Consider the following 18919-nt stretch of genomic DNA (forward strand, 5'->3'; position numbering starts at 1 on the left):
ATGCGGTAACATCCAATATAAGAAATAAAAGGAGCAATTGAATGCAATTAAAAATCGGTATGAATTTTTAGTGAGCACATGCCACGGACCACCTGAATGAAGCTTGTTTGTGGATCACTGGTGGTCTGCTGACTGCAGTTCGGGAACACCTGGTCTAAGGTGACTGGCAGCGGCTCTTCAGGGCTTCAGAGGGGAATCTCTCCCAGTTTTTCCTTGAAATGCTATGGGGGATTGAACCTGGGCCCTTCTGCATACAAAGCAGATGCTCTACCACTGAGCTACGGCCTGCCCCTGACTGAAAAGGGGACGAGAAGGAGGATAGGGAGGGATCAGGTAGGAGAAGCAAATTAAGTAGGTCACCCTCTATTACATCTGCAGAGGTCCTTGACTTCTGAGTAGACATGGATAGGATTGTGCTGTCAGGCCAAATTCTTCCTGAAATCCCAGTGAAACCTTCAGAAGGGGGATGTGGAATCTGTGGCCCTCCAGATGTTGTTGGACTTGCAGTTCTCATTCTATCCAGCAAGCATGGCTGATGGGAGTTGTATCTCAACATCTGGAGGGCTACAGTTTTACTCATGCCAGGTTCAGAAGTTGAAAGTCTTCCGAAAAAGAAAAGCCTTGCTCCCCTAAAGAAGCAGGTTTGAAAAAATATTTTGTCACTTTCGTGCCTTGCTGTCAAGGGGCACATTCTCTTGGGGTAATCTCTTGAGGGCCACTTGCTGGTGGTCAACAGAGCCAGAGTCATTGATGGGTGCCACCAGAGACAAAAATGTTCCGGATTAACTAATCTGGAATAAAGATGTCCTGCTTTTAATTTTCACCAGGCTACCACAGATTAAAATTCCCAATCCTGTGCAGGTCTACTCAAAAGTGAGCCCCGTTGGTTTTGATGGAGAAGCTCACAAATAAGTATACAGAGGGTTATTTTATTTTTGAGTACAATAGATCAATACAGCTACTATCCTGGAAAACAAGTGACAGTAATTCCTTTCTGACTTTAGTGTGCTATGAGCACACTATTGCAGAAGCCTACCAATTTGTTCTCTGGCAGCTGGAGGAAAACACCTCTAAGACTCTTTTAAAGCCAGGAAATATAAGACGGAAGGGAGGAAACTCTCATGGAAAAACAGGGCATCTTCAGGAGGTGTTTTTGGGGCTGGAGGCCACAGATTGCCAACCTGTGCCTGTTACAACTAGGCTTGTAACTAGGGCTGCATGAAATGAAATGAAATGGACTGCCTTCAAGTCGATTCCGACTTATGGCGACCCTATGAACAGGGTTTTCATGGTAAGCAGTATTCAGAGGGGGTTTACCATTGCCTTCCTCTGAGGCTGAGAGGCAATGACTGGCCCATGCACACCATATATTTAAAGCACCTGACACACACACCCCAAAATCCAGGAAGCTGTAGTTTTAAGAGTGCTGGGAACTGTAGCACCTATGAGGGGTAAACTACAGTTCCCAGGATTCTGTGCAGGGAAGAAATGCACTTTATATGTACAGTGTATACACAGCCTCAGCGCATGTAGCTGAAGCAGCCACATACTGCTTCTGAGTCTCCCCCTGCCCCACTCCCTCTGTTGCAAGTGGGGGGAACCTTTGGCTCTCCAGATATCGCTGAACCACAGCTCTCACTATTCCTGGCCATTGGTCATGCTTCCTGGGGCTGGCGGGAGTTGTAGTTCAACAACATCTAGAGGGCCAAAGGTTCCCCGCACCTGCTGTGTTGTTTGCCATGAATCAATATTTTGCTTGTAAGCTTTTGGGGCCTGGGACTTGTACTTTTAAAGCACCATGCACAATAATGATAAATATCACAGTTCAATATGAACACCCAATTCTAGCCCTTCCTGGCTCTTTATCCAGTTCACACCTCCTTGGCCTTGGTGATTTGGCATCGACACCATCCATTTAGACATTATATATCCGTGGTGTAGTGGTTAAGGTGTTGGACTACAACCTGGGCAAACAGGGTTCGAATCCCCACATAGCCATGAAGCTCACTGTGGTACCTGGGGCTAGTCACTGCCTCTCAGCCTCATGAAAACCCTATTCATAGGGTTGCCATAAGTCGGAATTGACTTGAAGGCAGTACATTTACATTTAGCCCTTTATGAGTCATGACTTTATGAGTAATGGCTTCCCCAATGAATCCTGGGAACTGTAGTTGTTTAAGGGTGCCGAGAGCTGTTAGGAGACCCTTAAACTACAGTTCCCAGGAGTCATTGGGGAAGCCATGATTTGTAAAGTGATACAAGAGTACTTTAAATGGATGGTGTGGATGTGGCTGTAGTTATCAGATGCTCCCAAGACATTCCTGCTTCCCCTCCCCCAAATTCTGCCTAAATATTAATTAGTGGATTGGATGGTGGTAATATGTTTTTAGCCCTGTTTGGGCGTTCAGTTCTTTCACATGATTAGAACCATATGGCCTTGGGCCAGACACTGTCTTTCAGCCTAACCTACCTTGCAGGGTTGTTGTGAGGACAAAACAGGGAGCGGGAGAACCATGTACACCACCTTCGCGCTTTGGAAGAAAAGTGGAATATAAATAAAATGGATGAATGAGAATTGTCCTATTTGCCAGAGATCCTGGACACCTGCTGCCAGTCTGGAGTGGACAACCCTGGGCTGTCTGCATATAATTTTTTTTAACATGATATAAGGCAGCTGTCTACGTTCCTCTGTATACCAAGAATGGAGAACCTGTAGCCCTCCTGGTGTGGTTGGACTCCAATTCCCATCAGCCCCAGGCAGCATGGCCAATGGTCAGGGATGATGTAGTCCAGCAGTGTCTGTGGTTGGGGGCGTACTTTCCCCATCTCTGCCTGGTTGGCTAGAATATGGGGTGTGGAGCATGAGAAAAATGCAAGCATTGGATTCTCTCCACCTTTCCGCAATTGTTGCAGATGGCGGCAGCTGTTGTTTTTACCCTTGAGATAGTGCAAGTTTCCTGTTGTTGGGGGCCACGCTGACTTGGTGGGTAGTGCTTTCAACACAATAGGTGTTATTTCCCCCCACGTACTCAGTGACAGGTGGCTGTATTGAGGGCTGTCGGGAATGCTTTACCTTAATTAAATAGGCTAGTAACGCAAGGAGTATGTGTGTGTGTGTGTATGCGTGTTCCCTGAACGATGTGACGCGGCTTAATTGCTTAGTCATGAGGAACTCGTTGCGGACACAGCCTTGGGCGTGCATCTTCTTTCTCTTAGCAATGCTATGATCTGCTTTTACATTGTGTGTGTGTGTGAGGGTGGTGGATGTGGGGATGACCCTCAGTTGCAGCAGGAGATTCAGTTAGGTGAGCAGTTTGCACCTTTATAGAATGTTTTCTGTTGAGAGCCAATGTTGTGCGGTGGTTAGAGTGCTGGATGATGAGTGGGTTCAAATCTAGGATGGGCCATAGCTCAATGATGGGGCATTTGTTTTGCACTCAGAAGGTCCCAGGTTCAATCTGTAGCATCTCCAGGTAGGGTTGAAAGTGACCCCTTCCTGAAATCCTGGAGAGCCACCGCTAGTCATTGAAGATGTAGGAACCTAGACAGCTGCCTTAGACTGAATCAGTATAAGCTCGTTCATGAAGCTCAGTACTGGGGAGGGCCATGGCCTTGTGGTAGAGCAGAGGATGTTGGAAATAGGAGTGGAAATTCCCACATCAGAGGTCAGTAATGGAAAATCACGCAAACAAATACAAGCAATATTTGCTATTGTTCTTCTACTCTGTAAATATGTTTTTTACTGCGTCGTTTCCTTTCCATTGAAATGCACTGAAACAAATTATGTAATTATGTACAGCTCGGTCATACTAGCGAGCGAGATGAATAATGTGGTTTTAGCAGAAGCCGAACTGTAGCGGAACGGAAACAGTGCTGGTTGCTACAAACGGAGAATGGGACGGTGACAGCTGCCACCTTACATCCCAAGGGAGAGCACATACAAAAGGTTCCAGGTTCAATCCATGGTGTCTCCAGGTAGGACTGAGAGACATCCCTTTTGGAAACCCTTAAGAGTTGTTGCTGGACAGCATAAACCAAATGTGGCCTTCGGGACTCTCCTCAGGCCAGACCCCACATCAGCCATGCTTCATGCTCTCCTCGATTGCTTTTGCCTAGCTGGAATATGTCCCGAGACTGTGATAATGCCTCTTACGTGCCTGGGTGGAGCTGTATGCGTGTGTGTAGAAATTTGACTTTTACATGGCTACTCTATAAAGGTAAGAGTTGCATCCAGGCCCGGCACTAGTAGGTGGCCAGGTGTGGGCACAGGCTGAGGGCTCTGTGGCTGGCTGAGGACCTCTACTGCTAGCCAAGGGCCCTGCGGCTGGGAGGGTGGAACTCCTGCTCTGCAGTCCTCGCCAGCATTGGGTCTCAGGCCGCAGGTGGTGCAGATTGCGGAGCAGGAGCTCTGATCTCCCAGCCAACGTTACCCCTACTTGCGCAGCCAGCGGGCGCTTAAATACTCCTGGTTGCTTCACCTCATGCATTAGTGTGTGTGCCTGCTATCACCACGATGGCGGCAGGGGTGTCAACGCCCCCCCACTGCCATTTCGGGTGATGGCAGGCATGCATGTTGATGCGCAAGGTGGTATTTAAGTGCAGGTGCATGCACATACAAGGGGGAGGCAGGGGGCTGCGGTGGACTGGTGCTGGCTCGTTGCATCTATTGCTCTGCTCTCTTTTGCCTCAGGCCCTGCCCACACAGGCAGGTGGTCCCCGGAAGCCTCTCTGCAAGAGAATGCAGCCCTCGGGCCAAAAAAGGCTCCCCAGCACTGAGCTAGATGGACCAACGACCTGACTTAATACAAGGCACCTTGTAAATCCCATTGAGCTCAGTGTGAGCTACTCCCAATTATGTGAACGCAGGATTGCCGCCCAAATGAGTGAGCCTTCTTAACACTGCTGAAAACCAGGCAAGGAGCAGCAGTTTCTTAATTATCACCCCACCTACATTCGTGGTCTAACCCACAATGGCAGGTTGAGGACAAGCATCCAAGGTAGGCAGGACAAAGAGATGGCAGATGCTGATCAGTGGAGTTGATGAAGAGCTTGATGTCCCTTGCGAGGAACCTTCTAAAAGCCACATGCCAGTGATGGGTGGAGTCAGGGACAAAAGTGGGCGGAGCAATGGACATGCTCTTCCCTTTGAACAGTAGGCTATATTAGCCACACAGAAAGCAGAGGTTTCCCCTTCCATCTCTCTGTCATCCAGCCATGCAAGCAAGAGGCATGATCACAGTTCAAGGAGACATTACAGCCGGGCAAAAGCACTCAGGGAGGGTGGGGAGCAGAGCCAGTGGGGGGGGTGGCCTAGGGAGGGGCCCCAGAGCCAGCTGGAGATGCCAGGAGGGCATGTTGCATCCTGCGGCTGAGGTTCCTCCAGCCTGGTCTGTACTGATCAAAGTCCTGAGTTGTGCTCCTGAAATCATGTGATCCGGAGATGTGTCCTCTCCATTCAGTTTTTGATGCAGGTGCATATGACAAACACCCTTCAACGTTTCCCTTCCAGTTTGTGCAAACTGGCATAATCCTCTCCTTCCAAGGGATGTGGGAGTTTGTATTTGCTTCTGTTGCTCGGGTATGGTGCACGGGGGCGATTCATAGCTGCGTTTCCTTGATCGGTTCGAGGCTCGGGTTTTTAGGAACACAGGAAGCTGCCTTATACTGAGTCAGACCATTGGTCCATCTACCTCAGTATTGTCTACACTGACTGGCAGCAGCTCTGCAGGATTTCAGACAAGAGTTTCTCTCAGCCGTACCTGGAGATGTGGGGGATTGAACCTGGGACCTTCTGCATGCCAGGCAGATGCTCTAACACTGAGCTATGGCCCTTCCCAAAGATAAAGCATGTGTTGCGATTTCTTAGCAACTGCACACACACACAGAGTTACAACAAAGCTTTGATCAACACAACTTTTTTGCTTGAAGAAACATACCTTCTTATTTTTCTGCTTCAGTTTCCCAAGGTTTTCTTTCCCTGTTTGTTTATTTATAGAAGTATTTATACACTGCCCTCTAGCAAAACATCAAGGTGATGTACAGCAACATAAAAAAAAAAACACATTTAAAAGCAATACGTGACAAGTGATAATCATGGAGAAGCGCCGTGGCTCAGGAGCAGAGCTCCTGCCTGGCATGCGGAAGAGCCAAGTTTCAATCCCCGCCATCTCCGTGTGGGGCTAGGGAAGATTCCCTACTTGAAACCCTGAGAGCTGCTGCCAGTCAGTGCAGACAATACTGAGCTAGGTGGACCAATGGCCTGATTCAGTAGAAGGCAGATTCCTAAAACTAAGACTGGAATGCAATGGGCTATTATTCTTTGAGATTACAAGGATGTTTAGATTTATATAGCTGTCCATCAGTAAACATTCCGCGGGTGGGATACAGCAAAAGGCCTTCCTTCACCATCAGAGGCCTGTCTCTGCATTACTCTGTCTGAGAAGTGCTATATGATGACCAGGGACAGGGCCTTTTTCAGTGGTGGAACCCTGGCTCTGGAATGCTTTCCCCAGAGGGGCTTATCTGGTGCCCCAATAAAGCTTTATAACAATACAAGACAAGGGCCAATTTATTTTAGCTGGTTTTTAAAGTTTTATCTGTTTTGAGTCTAACTTGATTTTTTAAATTTTTTGTTTTTAGCTTTCTTGTATGTGTGAGTTGTCTGATAGTGTTATTAAAAACATTATTCGAAGCTGATCTGATAATGTGCTACGAGAGCAATGTATAAATCTTAATAATAATGTTCCGGAGGAAGTGATGGTAGAAGCCAGCTTTGGGGGGGAGGGAAAGATGTGTGGACGAATAGAAAGAATCCTTTATTTTCTTTGACAGATCTGTCATAAGGCTCTTGCAACATCCCTTGGGTGTTTAAGGTGAACTGCTGGTACCAGCCTGTGGACTGGGCATAGGGAGCCTCTTTCCATATTACAATATTGGGATTGTGTGTGCGTGTGAATGATGAGCATGTGTGATTGCTTTTTGCCACTCTCTGTCCCCCCCCCAAAAATGATGTGTCTGTAGTTACTTTCCCACAAGTGCCAATTACGATACCTTTCTTACCTGACACTTTGCAGTGGTAGCTGGTGCCGTCAGGGCAGTGTGGCAGTGGACTCTGCTCCAGGTTTTAGTCCAAACTATCAGGGAGCTTGCCCATCTCCTTGAAAGTTTGGACTAAAACCTGGAGTGGATTCCACTGCCCCACTGACATGGAGCTATCAGCTTCCACTGTTAGTAGACAAGAAGAGGGCAGCATTTTGAGTGCAGCCTTTGCCAACATGGTGCCCTCCAGATGCTTTGGACTACAACTTCAATCACTCCCAACCAGCATGGCTGATGAGAGTGGTAGTCCAAAACATCCAGAAGGCATCAGGTTGATGAAGGATGCTTTAGTAGCATAGCACATGCTTTGCATGCAGAAGGCCCCAGGTGCAATCCCTAGGCTCTAAAGCTAAAAGGATCCTAGGTAGCAGAGCTAGGAAAGACACACACACCCTCCCAGAGACCCTGCAGAGCCCACTGCCAGTCAACATAGACAATATTGAACTGGATGAATCAAGGGTCTGTATATGACAGCTCTGGGTATGTGCAAATCTCTCTTTGATAAAGCCAAGGCTGGCTTGAGCAGCTCTGTTGACTAGGGTGTGGGCATGCCATAGGCCACAGAAGTCTGAGCAAATAACATTTAATAATGCAGGAGGAGTCCAGAGAGAAATCCTGATAACGCTTTACTGAGGGAACTGAATAAAAACAGTGTATAATATGAGAAAGGAACAGAGGTTTTGTCTTTCTTACATCAGGCCTTGTACATACCAGGGAGATATACAACCAAACATATAGAGGAAAAACACCCTCAGAACTACACAGTCAATCAGAGCACACACTACCTCAGTGAAGATCATGCCACTGTGCCTGGTTCCTAGATAACACCCCTGTCCCCCTCTTAGCTAATTGACTAACATTGGCAGGAATAACGCCTAAGTTCTAAACTGAATGATCCCTGCTGTTGCAGTCCTAATAAGGAGAACCAGTGTGGAGTGTAGTATATTTGGGTGTCAACGGGGCATGCCCTGAGTTCCTCAAACAAGGGTGGTTCTTTCTTTCTTTCTTTCTTTCTTTCTTTCTTTCTTTCTTTCTTTCTTTCTTTCTTTCTTTCTTTCTTTCTTTCTTTCTTTCTTTCTTGTTCCATGTCCCATACTGCTAGTTTAGTGCTTAAGTGGTCAGGGATGATGGGAGTTGGTCCAACAAATATCTGGGGAACCCACATTAAAGAACGCTGATACAAAACACAACAAACTTCCTTGGCTCTTACTCGGGGAATTCTTGATACTTTAAGTTGTAAGAGATGCTTCCTTCCACTCTCTGAACGTCTATTAATGGCTTGGATCCTGGATACAAGGCATTTAACAAGGATGCTAATTGGTTTTGTACAATTGGGAACCTGCAACAGAATGTTGTGGCGTGGGATGTTCCTGTTGAGGATGCCAATGATGCCCCCTTCTAGGACACTCCATCCTGCCCCCACCCCTGGCTTTCTAACAGCCTGCCAGAATTCCATGCTCACCCAATGTGCAGCATACTCAGTCCTCATTGGTTTGTTTTGTGGTTTTCTTCTCCCTAGGTTTTTTGTACTTTTGCAAATCTTACAGTTCCCCCAGGCCTGCTGATATCTTCCTCTTGTGTGTCGATAGTGCCATTTTGGTTATAAAATGATCTATATTCAAAGTATGACTTCAGTATTGGGATTATATACTCTGTGTAGTATTAATTGCTGTTTTCCATGGCCACCATGCAACTGTTCAGAGACAAATATATTTATTTTATTTATTTAACAAAAATTATGTACTGCTTGTTTGTTACAAAACCTCTAAGCAATTCACAATATATATTAAAATTATAAAAACAGTTAAAAACAAGCATTTAAAAGACCATTAAAATCAGCAATAAACTAAAAAGAGACTAAAATATATCAACATCTATGTGTCTGGATAGATTTGCCTAAATGGAAATGTTTAAAGCAAGCAGTGAAAAGAATACTGTACATTGAAGACGCCTGCCTGATGACAATAGGCAGTGAGTTCCAAAGTGTAGGTGCTGCCACACTAAAAGAGTGATTTCTTGCAAGTGCAGAGCTAGTATTTTGTAGCATCTATAAGAGTGCCAGCTCTACAGATCGAAGCAGTCAAGTGGGCGTATATGGAGTAAGGTGATCCCACAAATAAACTGGCCCCAAACTGTTAAGGGCTTTATATACCCATATTAGTACCTTGAACTTGGGCTGGTAGCAAATCAGCAGCCAGTGCAGATTTCTCCTGTCAGCACCCATGCTGCAGCATTCTGCACTACCTGCAGTTTCTAGGTCAAGCGCAAGGGAAGCCTCACAAAGAGTTCATTGCAGTAATACAGTCTTGAAGTCACCAGTGCCTGAACTACTTTGGTCAACTCTCCTGGTCCAGGAATGGCCATAGCTGTTGCACCAGGCACAGATGAGAAAAGGCGCTTCTAGCCACTGAGGCTACCTGGGCCTCCAATGACAGAGCTGCATCCAGAAGCACCCCCAGACTGTGTCTCTATTCCCACAGGGAGTGCATCACCATCCAGGTGCAGGCACTGACCAATTCTCTGGCATGGGAACCATTCACCCACAGTGCCTCCATCTTGCCAGGATTCAAACTCAGCTTATTTTCCCATATCCCATCATTGGGTCCAGGCACCAGTCCAAGCCCGCACAGTCTCTCCTGATTCTGATGTTATGGGTGAAATAGAGCTGAGTGTCACTAGCGCACTGAAATATACCAATACGTATGGATCCTGATCACACCCTTGGGTTCTGGTCATAAAGTGTGTTGCAGTTGAAAGCCTATTTTAAGCACTCTTTTTTCCTCTTTGTCACAATTTTTCATAGAACGGAACTCCCATAATGTACACCTGTAGCATATATTTTAAATGCCTGCAGTAGACAACTCTGCATATTACGTTGAAGGGGAATGTCTGCCTATTAGTGGTGAATATAGCAACCAGCTGGAAAAAGAACCTCCCTTAAAGAGAGAGGGATCAGCAGTCCTCTTTATCACTCTGTGCAAAATGCCACTATGCTAACATTTTTTGTTACTATATGCAGTGTTTTGCACGATCCTTTCCCCATATTCAAAACAACTGTTGCAGAATCAAATGTGGGTGTGTCACTACTATGGTTCAGCTTGTGTTTCCTTCCTCTCTTGAGACAAATGCCTAATTTTTACAAATTGCAGGAAGACAAGGTAAGTCTGTGGCTGGGCCGGGCCACTTCAGGCTGTGGGGAAGGGAGGCTGAGATGATGGAATCCAACTCCCTCCTTTTCTTCCCTGCATATAGAAAGCTAGACAACAGGAACGAGGGTTTTCTCTTGGCTTTCTCCTGGCTTTCTCCTATATGTGCTAGCTTTCTATGGGCAGGGAATGTTTGTGCTTGGAGGAGTGTTCAGTTGTGTGAATCGCTCCCCCACCTTCAGTCTGAAGTGGTACTGCCCAGGCACAGCATAACTGTCTCTCTTGCTCTTTGTGAGTTAAATTGTTCATAAATTTGCTCCCCCCCACGCCTCCCCTTAAAAAAAAGAGTGACCACTTGCAGTCTGACATTGACATATTCAGCTGTAAAATAATCTTTGCCGCTGAAACAATAAGTGCACTTCTCCTTAAATAGTGCTTTAGAATGTTTAAGTTTCTTAACAAGTTTCATCTAACTCCATCTAGTCTAGTATCCTGTTTCCATCAGGGGCCAGCCAGATGCTTCTGGGAAGGTGACAAGAAGAGCCTGAAGCTCTTGCCCTCTCTTTCAGTTTCTGGTATGCAGAGGCACAAGGCATAAAACATTGCAATATGTAGTGCTCCTGATCCCTGTTCCATGTCAAATGGCCATGCCCTCCTTTACGATACTCCATTCTGTTTCCCTTCCCATCCAGTTTCCCTGACCCTCCAAGAGTGAGCATTCTGTGGCATCTAAACATGCTCAGACCTATTTGGCTGTTTTGGGGGTTCCTCCATTAGAGTTTTTTTGGTACTTCTATAAACCTTGGGGTTCTCCCAAACCTGCTGATGCCTTCCTCTTATGCGTGGATGTTGCCATTTTGGATACATGAGGATTAACTCTCACACCTGAACATTGGAATTAGTGGGAATGATGATACCACCTCTGAACCTAAAGCAGGTGTGGGGAACCTGTGACCCTCCAGATGTTGCTGAACTACAGCTCCTATCAACCCCAGCAAGCAGTGGCTAGGGATAGTGGTAGTTCAGCAACATCTGGAGGGCCAAAGGTTCCTCACACCTGATCTAGAGGTTCTGTTTATTTAACATGGCTACTGGTAGTTATCAGTAGACAAACCATGGGGGACAGGTGCAATCCCCTTAAAGCCATCTAAGCCAATGACCATTGCTGCATCTTGTGGCAATGAATTCCATAGATCTGCATAATCTCGTAGCACAACCTTGGGCACATTTTTCTCAGCAGTAAATCCCACTGGTCCCAGTAGGATTCACTCCTATGTATGTCTGTATAGGACTGAAGCCTTTGTATAACTTACTCTTTTATTAAATATTTATAATAAGAATTATTTAATTTATTTAAAAGCATTTCTATACCACTTAATTTTTTTTTAAAAAAGTCTCTAAGTGCTGTACAGTCTAAAAAAGAAACAATATATCGTTAAAACAAAAACACAGCCTAAAACAGATATAGAAAAGCATATAAAAGTGAATAAAAAAGAAATTCAGAGGATTCAAACAGGAAACAGACACACCAGAAATAATTACAAGCGCTCTCTCCAGTTGTTAATTTTTATTATTATTTTGGTTGTTAGCTTTGAAAACAAACAGATAACAGTATACCCTGAGGAGAATAGTAGCCTTTATCATTATTGCAACACCCTGCAAGGTAGAACAATCGTCGTTATCTCCTATAGTGCTGGTGTTTTGGGGACAGATGAGATGACAGAGGCAAGATTTGAATTTGATGACTCACAGCTCACAAGCAGCACAAAGCACTAACTTCTTGCTATGATAGAGACCAAAATGTATATTGTTATGTTATTCTTCCCAGTGGGCAACACAAAACCATGAACTATGCTATGGAGAAGGGCCATATCTCTGTGGCAGAGCATCTGCTTTGCATGCAGAAGGGCCCAGATTCAATCCCCCATGGCATCTCCAAGGGTTGGAAGAGACTCCTGTCCGAAATGCCGGAGAGCTGCTGCCTGTCAGTGTAGACAGTACTGAACTAGATGGACCAATGGTCTGACTCGGCATAAGATGGCTTAATAGCACCAGTTAGAACAGCCGCAGCAAGAATAATGCCGAATAATAATGCTTAACATTTGGCTTTTGCTTTCAAGTGTACAGAGTGTTTCACATGTGTTGTCTTGTTGTAATCCTTACAACATCCCTTTTAAAGTGTTAGCACTGGAGCTGCATGCTAGCAGAAGCTGAACTGTAACAGGATCGCTCTTGAAGGCGCACATGTTGCATGCTGAGACTCTGAACTTCAGGAAACAAGAAACTGACATCTAGTATAGGAAATACATAGTCAGCACTAGGATCTTTCCTATCTAATAACTGAAGCTGGAGGTGCAATGAGCCATTCTTGCTCTTTCATCTCTATACAAGAGAGACCAAGGGAAGATGCCTCCTTGCCCAAGGTGGGAGGAAGAAGGGAGGAGCAGGAAATGAGGTCAGCAACCCTAACAGTCTGGCACCTGAAAAAAGGCCAGCACAGGTGAGGTCAGAAGAACAGTCTAGGAAGCATGGAGGTTCCCCTCTCTATCTCCCTTTCCCCATGCAAACCCACCAGCAAGCTGAGTTGCATCCCAGCACTTCCCGGAGCTCTTTCTTAACAATCGGGTAAGATCAAAACGCTTGGCCCTGCAATAATCCTTGGATGAGGCAGATCACTTTGGACCTCATAAAGGATTAAGAAACTTTTAAGTTCTGAAATTACAGGGTTGCATCTGGTGTGCTTGTGTCAGCATGTAACAAAAGGCTCTTGTTTGTTTTTTGGTATTTTTAAAAAGTAGTTCAGCTTAGTTGTCTATAGGGCTGAGAAGAAATTTAGTTCAATTCACATTTTGACGCAAACTTACCAAGTTTGTACTTCCCAAACCGATATGTGAACTGAAATGCAGCTACCTCTGAAATTCACTTTTCTCCAAATTTTGCTATGTGATTCTCCAAGCAAAAACTGTGTACATAACATATATTCGGGGAAAGTGAGCACAAAGGTTGTGTGTATAGATGAAAATAACAGAGGAATAATACATTTTATTAAGGAAGATTGCTTGCAGAAATGTGTATGTAGTGGGAGAAATGCTCCCAAAATGCATACAAATATTCATGCAGATTTTTAAAAAGTTCACAAACTTGCATAGAAAGAGGGCAAACTGAAATTAAGGTTGCATGAAGATTGGGAAAAAATGAGAAACCAAAATAGGCACATCCGTGCATCCCTAGTTCTGTAAATGTTCAGGGTCAGGGACCATCTGAAATGATGAATAATAAATAGAACATTATGGTCCTCCCCTAACAAGAAAAACATCACTGAATCTACCCATGTGTGGGAACACAAAGTGCGGGTAATCATCATGTACCTTCTGTCCTTAGACCTAAAAAGAAAGGACAGGATCAAAGTATAAAAGAAGAAAGTGCAGGACATAAGAACATAAGAAGAGCCTGCTGGATCAGGCCAGTGGCCCATCTAGTCCAGCATCCTGTTCTCACAGTGGCCAACCAGGTGCCTGGGGGAAGCCCGCAAGCAGGACCCGAGTGCAAGAACACTCTCCCCTCCTGAGGCTTCCGGCAACTGGTTTTCAGAAGCATGCTGCCTCTGACTAGGGTGGCAGAGCACAGCCATCACGGCTAGTAGCCATTGATAGCCCTGTCCTCCATGAATTTGTCTAATCTTCTTTTAAAGCCATCCAAGCTGGTGGCCATTACTGCATCTTGTGGGAGCAAATTCCATAGTTTAACTATGTGCGGAGTAAAGAAGTACTTCCTTTTGTCTGTCCTGAATCTTCCAACATTCAGCTTCTTTGAATGTCCACGAGTTCTTGTATTATGAGAGTTCTTGTATTATGAGGTCAGTATTATTACCCCCATATTGCAAATTGAGGGGGCAGGGGCTGAGGTAGAGACTTGCCTAACGCCAGCCGATGAGTTTGCAGCAGAGGTGAGATTTGAATCGGGACTTCCCCAGTCTCTTGGCCACTATGTTAAACAGTGGATATTCTTTACTCATAGTCAGTTTCTTTCTGCACTGCCCTTTCCCAAATATATCTCAGCTCAAAGCAAAAGGGTTATAGCTATAAGTCCTATTCAGAGTACACCTATTGAAATTAATGGACCCAAGTTAATTTTGTCCATTAATTATAATAGGTTTACTCTGAGTAGGACTATCATTGGCTACAACCCATAGTCTAAATACAGTAGTACAATAAATATATATATTAAATACTGTACTATCACTATACTAACCCCCCCCCAAGAATTAACAGTTCATTTAACATCAAAATTTGAGTCAGTGTAAAGCTCACCAAGAGGTCAAGTAAAAATATCCAGCAACTTCACATCCAAAAGTAGCCCCAAAGCTGATAACATTTTTACACCAACGTCTTTCCCAAGGCTTTCATTGGTTTCCACCATCTTTTTTAAGTTTTATGTAATTTATTTCATTAAGATAATCCACTCTGCTAAAAAAAAAAACCTCAAGGCTGCTAAAAATAAATTCGGAAGAAGAATTGGAGAGTTATTGTTTAGGATTGATTGGTGCCTGAATTTCCTCCTTTTCCTGTTTTCTCTCTCTGCCTCCTTTTACGTTGTGCCTTATTTGGTGATCCACTGGCAGGCTTAAAATCTATCTTGTGTTCAGTTCTTTTTTAAAAAAAATATTTGCAGAGCACATAGTAAACTTTAGTGTATGGGTTTTTAAAAAAATAAATCTGGGATGAATTGCCAGATTTTGTCTGTGATCCACCAAAGCTGTGATTGCTTGTGTTAGTTCAGCTAGGTTCTGCTGCTTCCTTGGGATTTCTTGATTTCCCAGAAAGGGCCAGGCTGTCCTCATTCTCCTTCTCCCACGCTTTTGGGGGGGGGAAGGATTTAACAACCACTCCCTCTGCATTCAAAGGTGAGAATGGAGTGGAAATTATTCAGCCAGCTCTGTACTGAGTGGCCTCATTACCCAGCTCACCTTGGGTATGAGGGCAGTGGGATGTGTTAATTCAAATGCACATATTTAGATCTGCCAGGCGTGTGACACCTATGCTGCCCTTGACCACAGCAAAGAGCTAATAGTATTGTCCCTGGGGTTATGAAAAACCACAAGCCTGCTTTGTGTTGTCTGTTCCATGTTAGGATGCAGTGGCTGTGGCACTCCCAAGATGATAATCTGGCTTCCAATTGTGTCTCACGCCAGCCATTCACAGTCTCTCTCTCTCTTCCCATGCTTCTGGATGTGGCACTGTAGTTTGTAAATCTTAAAGGTGTGTCACAAACCAGGGAACTGGCTGTCCTCCTGTTTCATAGAATCTTAGAGCTAGAAGGTACCCAGAGGTCATCCAGTCCAGCCCACTGCTCATTGCAAGATCTACATTGCAGGATGCAATTACAGCAAGGGGGGAGAACCTTTTTGGCTCCATGGGCCAGATCTTTAGCAGGATGTGTGTATTTGGGGGGGGTGTAAGGTGCTTTTGAAGTCCTGAAGTTAGGACATCAAAGCACTTTGCAAGGTGCAGCTAAAACGAAGGGCTTTCCCCCTCCATTTTTAGCAGGGCTTTCAATGCAAGCTCCTTCCTGAATCAGGATTTAACTCCTGCTCGTCAGCTGTCAGAGTTCGAGGACACATTGCAGCCAGGCAAAAACACTTTTAAGTAGGGTGCAAAGCAGAGCTAGTGAGGGTATGGCTCAGGAGGGTGTGGTCTGGTGAGAGTCCTGGGGGCTAGAGACAGAGGGCCGAAGGGCCACATATGGCCCGGGCCTGAGGTTCTGCATTCCTGATCTGCTATCTCGGCTGCTTGATCTTTTCCTTGCAAAAATTATGAACAAGGCCACAAGGAATCCAAGTAAGATGCTTATCTCCCCTTCCCTTTATTGCACAGCGTATCACTATAATAAAAGCACTATAATGTTCCAAATGTCAAATAGCACCCATAATCTAAAGCTGCTGACTTCCTTATGGTGGGTTTAGCCTTGCGGATGGGGGGTTATAGTGTCAGGGAGCTTTACAGCTCCAACTGTGGATCATCTGCAAGAGCAGATGAATAAATTATTAAAGTTATATCTCACCCTTCCTCCCAGAAGGAGCCCAGGGCAGCAAATAACAAGCAATAAAACACTAAAAACATATTTTAAAAAATATTTTAAAAGATACTTAAAACATATTTTAAAAACAATTCCAATACAGATGCAGACTGGGATAAGGTCTCTGCTAGACTCCTGTCTAACATTTAAAGGGAGGGAATTCCAAAGTGTCTATGCCACAATACTATAAATCTGCTTCCTATGTTGTGCAGAGTAAACCTCCTTATGAGATGGTATCTGCCGGAGGCCCTTACCTGCACAGTGCTGTGATCAACTGGCTATATAATGGGTGAGATAATCTTTCGGGTATCCGGGTCCCAAGCTGTATAGGGCTTTATACACCCAAACTAGCACCTTGAACTTAGCCTAGTAGACCTGGCTTCCCCAACCTGGTGCCCTCTAGGTATTTGGGGACTACAGCTCCAACCCCTGATCATTGTCCATGATGGCTGGGGCTGATGGCAGTTGGAGTTCAACAACATCTGAAGAGCCAGAGATTCCCCAGCCCTAGACTGCAGCTTCCATCATTCCTGATGGGAGTTACAATCCAAAAGAGCAGGAGGGTATCACATTGGGGAAGGCTGTCTTGTGCATTCAGGAACTTCATGTGGCATATAGGCCTTATGGACCTGTTCCATTTTGGAATGCAGGTGGGAAAGGATCACATTAATGGATGCCTCCTCATGCCAAAAATGTCCTAGTGCATCAGGGAGGTAGCTTGGCTTAGAGCTGTTCTACCTGGCATGCTAGTTTTCAACAGGTAGAGAGTTTTTGCTGTGGGGCGGGGCATTCAATTGTGCTATCCTTGCTGAACATGGATGAAGAGGCTTGCATGGAGACCACGTTGGCTGGTGGAGGAGGGAAAGGAACAATTTGTCCATCCTCTGCCAGCTTCCACTTTCACCTGTATGGAATTGCTGGATGACTAGATGAGTAGTTAAAATATGAAGCTGCCACTGCCCTTTAAGACAAAGGTGAGGAACCTTTTTCAGACCAAGAGCTGCATTCCTTTATGGTCAACCTCATGGAGGCTGCATGCCAGTTGTGGGCTGGGCCAGAGGCAAAATGGGTGGCGCAACTGATGTAACTCCTACTTTGTACAGTAGGTCATAGAAAAGTCAGAGATTTCTGTGACACACACACACACCTTCCTCTCCATCTTCCAAGAGGCATTATGAGGGGCATGGTCTGAGAATAAGAGACATGGCCTGGGGAGAGTCCCAAGAGCCAGCTAGAGAGGTCTAGAGGGCCACATTTGGGCCCCTGGTCAATAGCTCTCCCTATCCCTGCTTGAAGATTGAGATTGCCATCTTGGGTTGATGTTGTATCTTTGAAGTGGCCATCCTCAAGGGTTCCATTTGCTTGCTGATTTTTTTTGAGTCATTCTAGGCTATAGTGTTTCTCTGGAACTGCAAAATTCTTCCCACCACAGAGAACAATCCTGCTGTTGTTTATAAAGACCACTTAAACCAAGAGGAGACTGATCAGGAGCCCTGATCTTGCCGGGGGTCATTGACTCTGTCTCTCTCAACTTCCTTCAACCTCTCATTAAGCATGCAAACAAATTGCAGGCTGAAGCAGTTTCTGCTCTTGTTATATCAGGATAACGGACATAACCCCATATTTCTGAGACAAGGAATGGATGTATGGGGGGGGGTTGTTCCCCCTTGGCTGTCTCTCCCAGTCGAAAAGTTGCCAAAGCATGTGCATCTCATTAGCGTTGTCCTCTTTTAAGCTGTAACATACTTAACACATCGTTCGAACTTGCTAATCTTTCTGCCACATAAACACGGCGTTTGAGAGGCACGTGAACGGCTGCTTCTTGGAATGCTAAGCAGTATCCAGTATGTGAAGTGTGCCCTGCTTGGAGAGTTAGAACGCAGATGGAAGGCGGTTGATTTTTTTCCTGGATGCTGCAGCTGGCTTGAGCTAACATAGCTGCAATGAACAGTGGTAAGCTTGCCGGCTGTTTTTTTCTAGACCAGCTTGGGGACCGGTAAGAGTGGTTGTACCAAACATCTGGAGGGATAGCAGGTTTGAGATGGCTGTTTGACTTTACTCTTTAATTATATAGATATATAAAATTGCTCCATTACCAGGATTTATTTCTTTATATGCATCCCCTGCCTTTTCTCCCAAAGAAGCCCAGGATGGCTTTCAAAATACTTTTCCATAATATTCTCTATAAATCAAATAATAATAATAATAATAATAATAATAATAATAATAATAATAATAATAATAATAATAATAATAATGATGATGATGATGATGATGATGACCGGATGGTGGATGTTCAACCTGTTCTGGATGGGGTTACACTCCCCCTGAAGGAGCAGGTTTGTAGTTTGGGAGTTCTTTTAGAACCATCCCTGTCACTTGAGGCTCAGGTGGCTCGGAGTGCCTTTTACCAACTTCGTTTGGTGACCCAACTACGCCCCTATTTGGATAGGGAGAACCTCGCTTCAGTTGTGCATGCTCTGGTAACCTCTAAATTAGATTACTGCAATGCGCTCTATGTGGGGCTGCCTTTGAAGACGGTTCGGAAACTGCAGCTCGTGCAAAATGCAGCGGCCAGACTGATAACGGGGACCAGACGG

The 18919-nt window shown here is 45.1% G+C and overlaps 1 protein-coding gene across 4 annotated transcripts in view; it reads left to right on the forward strand.

Annotated features, from left to right (window-relative positions):
* Positions 1 to 18919, forward strand: part of LDLRAP1 (low density lipoprotein receptor adaptor protein 1) — a 182976-nt gene that overhangs the window by 79646 nt on the left and 84411 nt on the right. The window lies entirely within an intron of this gene.

This window comes from Rhineura floridana, chromosome 15, assembly GCF_030035675.1.
Source record: "Rhineura floridana isolate rRhiFlo1 chromosome 15, rRhiFlo1.hap2, whole genome shotgun sequence".
Classification (NCBI taxonomy): Eukaryota; Metazoa; Chordata; class Lepidosauria; order Squamata; family Rhineuridae; genus Rhineura; species Rhineura floridana.